Source organism: Anguilla rostrata, chromosome 7, assembly GCF_018555375.3.
Source record: "Anguilla rostrata isolate EN2019 chromosome 7, ASM1855537v3, whole genome shotgun sequence".
Taxonomy (NCBI): Eukaryota; Metazoa; Chordata; class Actinopteri; order Anguilliformes; family Anguillidae; genus Anguilla; species Anguilla rostrata.
The window spans coordinates 20,602,710-20,610,997 of record NC_057939.1 but is presented as its reverse complement, the minus strand read 5'-3'; the positions used below and the strand labels follow the sequence as shown (position 1 = coordinate 20,610,997).

Below are 8,288 nucleotides of genomic sequence, written 5' to 3'. Positions count from 1 at the left end.
GTAAGTAGCACCTTTCATCTTCGAAAGTTAAAAAGTGCTATGTTTGGTAAGCGTTTGGCAATAATTTAAGGTGTTTGCAGGTGTATGGTGCCAGACCGTTTGCATTGAGTTATGTAATGTTTTTCACCACAGCCGGACACCCAGTGGTAGATTGGCTTAGAGCAACTAAGCTAAGTACAACTGGCCTTACGTTAAATCACACATAATTTTTTATAATATTGCTGTTGTTTTTAATAGTTTTTAATATTATGGGAAGTCTGATTAGTATTTAGAATTCCACACCACACCTGTAATGCCTTAGGCCTACTTCACTTTACTGCTTTTTTGTCGTCGTGCGCGCGAAAGCAGATTCATATTGTAAACTTATGTAGTATGAAAATAATTAGTACATATAAATGTTCCATAGGTTTCATTTTTGTTGTGTATTGACGACAAGAGTAAAGCTTGAAACTGGAAAGTGTACGCGCTTTAGAAACCATTGGATCATTTTGTAGCGTTAATTGTCCACCAGTGGGCAGTACATTACAACCAAATAAAATTTTTATGAATAGTATTTTTATGAATACAGGCTCAAAAGACGTTACCACCATCGCATCGCAACTCTTTTGAGACTCGTTAAGTTATATTCCATTGTAGATTTGAACTGCTTATACAAGATTTGTAAATGTAAATGCTCCAATTAAATGCTTAAATTGCATTACAGCTTAATGTTTTGTAACATTTCTAATAGGCTATTGGTCTTTTCATGGTTTAATAATTAGTGTCATTGTTTCCTATATAAAACTGTGTCATATTAGAATGCAGTACTGAATGTGGCACAGATGCTATGATGCATTTTTTTTAGAATTGGAGCAGAGTTTGTTGAATGCTTTTAATTTACAGGTGCTTTAATGTTTTGTAGAAGGGTAGCATTGTATGTTGTGGACATGTGAACCATGAGAATGAAATAAGCTATGGAAAGCTTTATTGTCATCTGCCCCGTTCAGAGCTTCTCTGACTGTGGATGTTTGCTGGATGACAGTACACCAAAGTTAATCGGAACAAATCTCAGCAGGACCCTAAAATCCATAGCGAGGTGTCAGACTCTTTGATGCCATTCACCTGTAGGCAAAATTGCTAGTCTCATAAGTCCCTTGAATTGGAAGCATTGTTTTCAACTCTCCTGTTTGAAAATGTAATCTTGGGCTTCGGGGCCTTTATTTAGGTGTATTGACGGTTCTTTAATGATTGAATGAAGCTGGCAGTCGATAGCTTGAGCTTCTGCTATTAAGCGTGGGCTGGATGAAGGATGCTGGTCAGCCCAGCCCATTCCTCCAGCTGACACAAATCCCATGTAAATTGATGGGCTGTGTGCCGCGCATGCAACTCGGCTAATGACTCTGGTCATGCTGAGGCAGAGAGAAACATCTTTTAGTTCTGGAGTGATTTTATTGAACCATTGCAGTAGTGGGTGCATGTGAAATTTGGATCTGTGTGTGCGTGACTGTGTGTATAAACTTATTTTGTTATATTTGGCACCATTTCTTGTTCTTGGCCACATGTACACTGTACTGTAATTTCATTGCTATAATAAAATGACAATTAAAATTTTTACAAGTTTAAATAAAACTGAATTTTAATCTAGAAATGACCTCAACTTCTCAACACGACAGATCTCATGATAAAGGCCGAACTTCAATAAAGAATTAAGATTTCAACAGGACAGATAGGAAGTGAATACAAACATAGAAAGCAGGGGGGGAGTTGAGATGTGAACCCTGAAGCATTAGGATTGTTGGTCATGATGTAGCGTGGCCTCTGAATGTTTCAGTAAAGGCAGTGCGAGGAAATGAATATCTCTACACATTGTTCATTCCACAGGGCCTTGCCTAGTATGGACAGAGCCTCAGTCATATAGAGGAGTGTGCTCCCCAGGCTTTGAGAGCGTGTATAGGAACGTGACCGACGCATTAGTTGGTTTGAGTGGTAAACGTTACCTTATGAGTCAGTTAGACCCTCCAGTCACTAGTTGCTGATCAATTTCTATGTTGCTGTGGTAACGCAAGCCGCTGAGAAGGGGCTTAGTGCTTTTATCCAATTAACCATGGCCTTAATATGCAGCTTTACAAATTGCTGTCTATATATTTTTTAAAAGGTTTTATTATTGTTGTTGTTCTTTAAAAAAACGGCTTTTGTTCAGTGCTCCGCTGGGAGTTTCGGTGAAAATGGGATGTTTTTTCCAAAATGCCCTCATGAATTAGTCGCTGATCTCACTTTTTACAAAAGAAAAAGAAAAAAAAAGAAACAACATACGGTCACATGACATCAGCCTCTTCAATCTGTGAAAGGTGAGGAAGGTTGTTCTTAGCGCTCCATTAGTGCCCTGTGTGGGGTGGGGGGGGGACCCATGATGTTGTCAGGATTACGCCTGTGCACCCCCACTCCTGTGTCACTGATGTGCATCACCCAGCTCGGTCCAATGACGCACGGCGCCGATGACCGCACATGTGCAAACAGCTCTGCGGCGTCAACATGTCCCCGCCTAACATTCGAAAATTTATTCGGCGTGTGGCGGTGATCGAGTGACACTTCATGTTTTATTTGGAATGGGGGTCCTTCCGGGATGGGGGGGGGGGGGGGGGATCTGGGGAGCCCGGGAGAGGCCCCGTTAATGCCGCTGGTATCTCAGAGGAAAGCCTCCATATGAAGCCCGAATGCACCGGCTGGCCCCGAGCTCCGATGGAAATGAGAAAGTGATCCCGGATAAGCGTGCAAGCGGCAATCAATCTCATGCAAATGACTGGCGTCACCTGCCGCACGGCCCCCGCGTAATGCCTTCCTCCATTTGTCAGCCGAGAAAAGGCATGCGCGACTCAGACTCTGACCCGCGGTCTGTGTGGGTATGATTTAAATCGAACAGGTACGGGGTGATGCCTCTTTATTAATATTTCATTTTGGTAATAACGTGCTCAGTCGAGGCCTCGGGTGGGATCTAATTGGCGAGTGGCCTTTGCCTCCTCTGCTCAGCTCTGAAAGTACATAGAAAAAAGATTGTTGAGAAAAAGCATGCTGGGAAAAAATGGCTGTGCTTATGTTTTCCCTTGCAAGCTCTCCTGTAAATATCGTCAAGGTTTTCAAAAAAGCTTTTCGTTTTTGAAGCACAAGCCACATAAGACTGAACTTGAGAAATTGTAGCAGAAGGTAACTACATTTACACGTATTCTTCAACATTTATATCATTCCTTCTCTGAAGCACTTATAACTATGTCTTTGGCTTACTTGCCTGTATTTTATTCTGGTTTTTTTAATTTTCAGAATTATTCATGAATATATTGTATGTCTACCCTTCATAATTATCCAAATTTTCCCTTCAAATTGATGATCAGTCTTATTTATAGTGCTGAATTATAATTAGCTCGTCTTTTTGTTATTCTACTTTATTCTTCTGCTTTGACAATTAGCCTTTTTTCCTCTATGCCTTTGTCTCTTCTCAGGATGGGTTTGTTTCATTTTGATAGCTTTATTATCTAGCCCTAATAGTAAGACAGTACTCTTTAAGCATGTAGATTGCTTCATATTATTGATGTCTCCACTCTTCCCCTTTCATGTTTTTTAAAGGAGCTCCTCGGTCGTTGCAGACGTTGCTGTCTCCATCTGGTCGTCTCAGTCAGTGCTATTGTTGGTCTAAATAAAACCGTTAATGGGGTAGTAGTCGTGCCTCTTTATGATGTTTAATCTGCCAAATCGCTGTCCTCTGTTTGACATGTCGTGTTATAACTGCCAGTTTTTTTCTGTCACTGCAGAAATGCTTGTCTGATTTATCATCTGATGACCATTGGCTCCTGTACTTCTGTGTTTGCACTTCAGTCAATAAGAGGAGGAAATGCACATTAGGGGATTTTTCTTGCTTGCAAAGATCAAATGACCTAAGACCTGCCCATTTTCAGTCCAATTCTGGGTATCCAGGATCAGAGCTCACATAATCTCCAGTCTAAAGAATAGACCGGAAGAGAGGTTAGGGGCTGGGGGCTCCTCGTCCCTGATAGGACGCAGTACCCCTTGTGGATAAACTCTTGATCTGAAAGTCTCCCTTAAGAACCACAAGCCTGTAGGGTTAATATGTTCTGGCCAGGAGAGAGAGACAGAGAGGGATGTGCCCTTGTTTTCCCAGGCCCATTTCAATCAATGATTGCTGATTGTCCAGTTTGTACGGGGGGTGTTTTTCAGGGGTGGGGGTGGAACTGAGTGGATTAATTTGGTGGAATCGCATGTCTCATGCTCTGCCCTTACACTGCAGGGAGGCATTAACCCAGTTCCTACCTGCTCATACCTGTTCCTACATGCTCATACCTGCTCACACCTGCTCATACCTACTAATATCTGTTCATATCTGTTCTGACCTGCTCCTATTTGCTCATACCTGGTCATACCCATTTATAACTGTTCCTGCCTGCTCATACCTGTTCCTACATGCTCATACCTGTTCCTACCTGCCCCTACCTGCACCTACCTGCTCATACCTGCTGTTATCTGCTCCATCCTGCTCATACCTGCTCTTAGCCTCATGTGTCATCTCTCTCTTATAAACTTGGTGGAAGCTGTCCAATTCTGAGAGGTGAGGTACTCAGTTTAAGAATGTGAGCCCTGTCTTTCTAAGAAATCACTAGTGAAGACAGGTCTACAGGTGGATGTTGAGAAGGTGCTGTATTAAAAGGGTTCAACAGCACTGCATATGTAGCTGTATTCCACAGACTCATTTATATTATAGGCAGTCTCCATCTCATAGTTTGCCCAGTGAACACTGTAGCTATGCTAGCTCACCAGGAAATGATGTTGCTTGGGAATGTAGACTGAGATGATGTGACATTGTTTAATAATGTGCCAAAACTGGTCACACTTCTCAAAACCCCCCTCTGAGAACCTGCCAATGCCACTTACTCCCACCTCTCTGGCATGGCCAAGACGAGGGTGGTCCAATCTTATCCAAACAGGGCCGATGTGGGTCCAGGTTTTTGTTGTAGCCCAGCACTACGACACCTAATTCTACTTATCTAGGTCTTAACCGAAGACCATGATTAGTTAATCAGTTGAGTCAGGTGTCGTAGTGCTGGGCTAAAACAAAAACCTGCACCCACACCGGCCCTGTTTGGATAAGATTGGACACCCCTGAGGGTCCTGTTCCCAGATCGTAAGTCAAGAATCATATGGAGATTCGTCGAGACCCAACTGTCTGGGGTCAGTACAGAGACCCACAAACAGAGGTGGAAAATCCAGGTTCAGTAAGTAAAATTCCACCCCAGTATTTTGTTCCAATCGCCTGGACTTGCTAATTATCACAATTCTTCAGCCAGTAGGTTGAACTAATTAGTGAAATCAGCTGGATGAGTTAATGAGTGGAAGAACCACACGGCAGGACTTTTACTTTCTGAAGCCTGGACTTTCCACCTCTGCCCACAAAGATATGAAAAATATCCTGCTGATAAATCTGTCATCTTTCTGTCATGCTGGAAGCTATTCTGAGCCCCAAATAATTCTGGCAGCTCTCAATTTCCTTTCATTTCTATTAATATCTTCCCCGAAATGTTAATCTGTTTAAAGGACAAGCTGTGTTTATTGACAGAAGCATTACGGTTTTGTTTTGTAATAGATTCTTTTTTTTACATGACCTCCATGCGATAAACAATTACAGCCTGCAGTAGGGCGTATTATACCACTGCATATTTAATAATTAATAGGTCCGTTTTATTTCAGTTACAGTAAAACAAGCAGACAAAAACATTTTTACTGTGTTCACCACTTAACGCTTACTAATAATAATAATAATAATACAATTATTATTCTTCTTCTTATTATTATTATTATTATTATTGTAGCACCTTTCCAGAGCCCAAGGTCACTTAAAAAGATTAGAAAACAGTGGACAGAAAGCAAAACGGATACACAGGACAGTAATGCAGCAGAGTACACACTAAAACATACATACAAACATACCACTGAGGGAGACTAACCGAAGCTTTATTTCCCAAGAGAGTCATAAACAGCTAGAGCAGCTTGTGTGTGAGACACTTTAACTCCCAGCATCTCTGGTATCCCCTGTCTTCTGATGCAGCTTTCCAAGCTCACAGTGGCTTAAGAACTCGTCTGTTCGCAGTGGTCATTTCAGCTGAAGAGTGAACTGATTACTGGTATGGTAGCTTGCTAGATAAATGTGAGTCAAACCCAGTTTATGTCCAATCATAAGACTTTTCCCTTCTTTATGTATTTTGGAATGGTTTTGTAAAACTGAGGGGAAGGCCTTGTTATTTTTTTTACCAGGAATATGACAAGAAAAGAATTGATTTGATCGATCCACTTTTACCGTGTTAACACACACTGAACAAATGCTATCAAAATGAGCACAGTGGGCAGATATTTCATAAAATTTGGCAGCAGAGGTCATTGAGAAGGCTGATTCAGTTCTCATTTGTAGACTCTCCTGTTCACAGGTGGAGTGGAAGGCCTGTGGAACCTCTCCCCCATCACTGTCTGAATCAAGGGTATTCTCTCCTTCCTCTGTCTTCATAGCCAGAATCACGCACTCACCCACACAATCACACACACTCACCCACCACCCATATGAGTGGTTTCCAACAGGCACAGAACATGGGAGTACCAAAGGAGGAGGCAGGGCCACAGAGAGGGGGGGGGGGGCAAATAGGACACTTTGTCCTGGGCCCAGGCCTGGGGGGGGGGGGGGACCTGGATATGGGTTGTAACCATTGTTAATTTCTTACTAAATATATCGGGGAGGCTCTTAATATATTTTGTCCTGGCCCTACGAGTCCATGGCTGTGGCCCTGAGAGGAAGTAAAAACCTAGAGGCAGGAGAGGGGTGCGATCACAGTGGCATTTTCATTCAGGAAAACCCTGGTGTTCTCACTGGTCCAATTGCTCACCTGTACAGTCTGTATGTGTGTGTGATTTGCATGCGAGCAGGCACCTGTGTGTGTGTGTGTGTGTGAGTACGTGTGTGTGTGTGTGTGCGCGCACGCGCATGTGTGTGAGTACGTGTGTGCGCGTTTGTGTGTGTGTGCGCGTGTTTGTGCGTGTGTCTGTGCACGCGCATGTATATGTGTGTGTGCATTGGTGCGTGTGCGCGCGTGTTTGTTTGTGTGTCTGTGCACGCGCATGTATATGTTTGTGCGTGTTGGTGCGTGTGCGCGCGTGTTTGTGAGTTTGTGTGTGTGCGCGTTGGTGCGTGTGCGCGCGCGTGTTTGTGAGTTTGTGTGTGTGTGCGCGTGTTTGTGTGTGTGTCTGCACGCGCATGTATATGTGTGTGCGCGTTGGTGCGTGCGCGCGCGTGTTTGTGAGTTTGTGTGTGTGTGCGCGTTTGTGAGTTTGTGCGTGTGTGTGCGCGTGTTTGTGGTTGTGGGTGTATGTGTGTGCGTGTGTGTCGTGGGTGCGGCATTTGTGTGTGTCGTGCACGATGTTGTGTGTGTGTGGCGTGTTTGTGCGTTTGGTTGGTTGTGTGTGCTGTGCGCGCGCTGGGTTTTGTAGCAGTTGTGATTGTGTGTTGTGCGTGTCTGCGTGTGTGCGCGCGCGTGTTTGTGAGTGTGTGCGCGCGCGTGTTTGTGAGTGTGTGTGTGCGCGCGCGTTTGTGAGTTTGTGTGTGTGTGTGTGTGCGTGTCGGTGCGTGTGCGCGCGCTTGTGTGTGTGCGCGCGTGTTTGTGAGTTTGTGTGTGCGCGCGCGTGTTTGTGAGTTTGTGTGTGCGCGCGTGTTTGTGAGTTTGTGTGCGCTTGCAGCTCAGGTCGTAAACCCAAAGCTTCCTCCTGACGGGGCTCACCGTTTCCATCTGACTGTTTTTTATGGTCGGCTTTCGGCTTTGAGAAGAAAGCCCCGAGTGATTATATTTTCAGATTTATCGAGGCCCGTGTAAGTCCTGCCTTTTTTTAGAACACCCAGAGGAGCGTTTTTTACACCCACTCTTCCCCCTTGCTCTGCCTTCTGGAGACTGGAGTCTTCCTGCTGCGGTCTGTTTGAACACAGCACTTCCTGTCACAGGCTGACGCCCCAGCTTCTGGTCTGATAGATCCAGCAACCCATTGGCTCTTCCCATTAAATTATATTTGGAAAAATATAAATCCGCAGGGGTGTTGTCTGGATTTGATTCACTCTATGGTTTTCTTGTGAGTGGACAGGAATTCAATCAAATCAAATCCTTGCAGCTTAGATGTGCTCTAATTCTCTATGCATTTCAGAAGCTTTGGGTCTGTCTCTGAATTTTATTCTCGGTGCTAAATTTGGTATTCACTTTTTGGTAGAACTTAAG

General features: G+C 43.9%; 1 protein-coding gene across 1 annotated transcript in view; it reads left to right on the top strand.

The window, feature by feature from the left end:
• LOC135259338 (serine/threonine-protein phosphatase 2A 55 kDa regulatory subunit B gamma isoform) overlaps positions 1-8,288 on the top strand; it is a 99,498-nt gene that overhangs the window by 136 nt on the left and 91,074 nt on the right. The window lies entirely within an intron of this gene.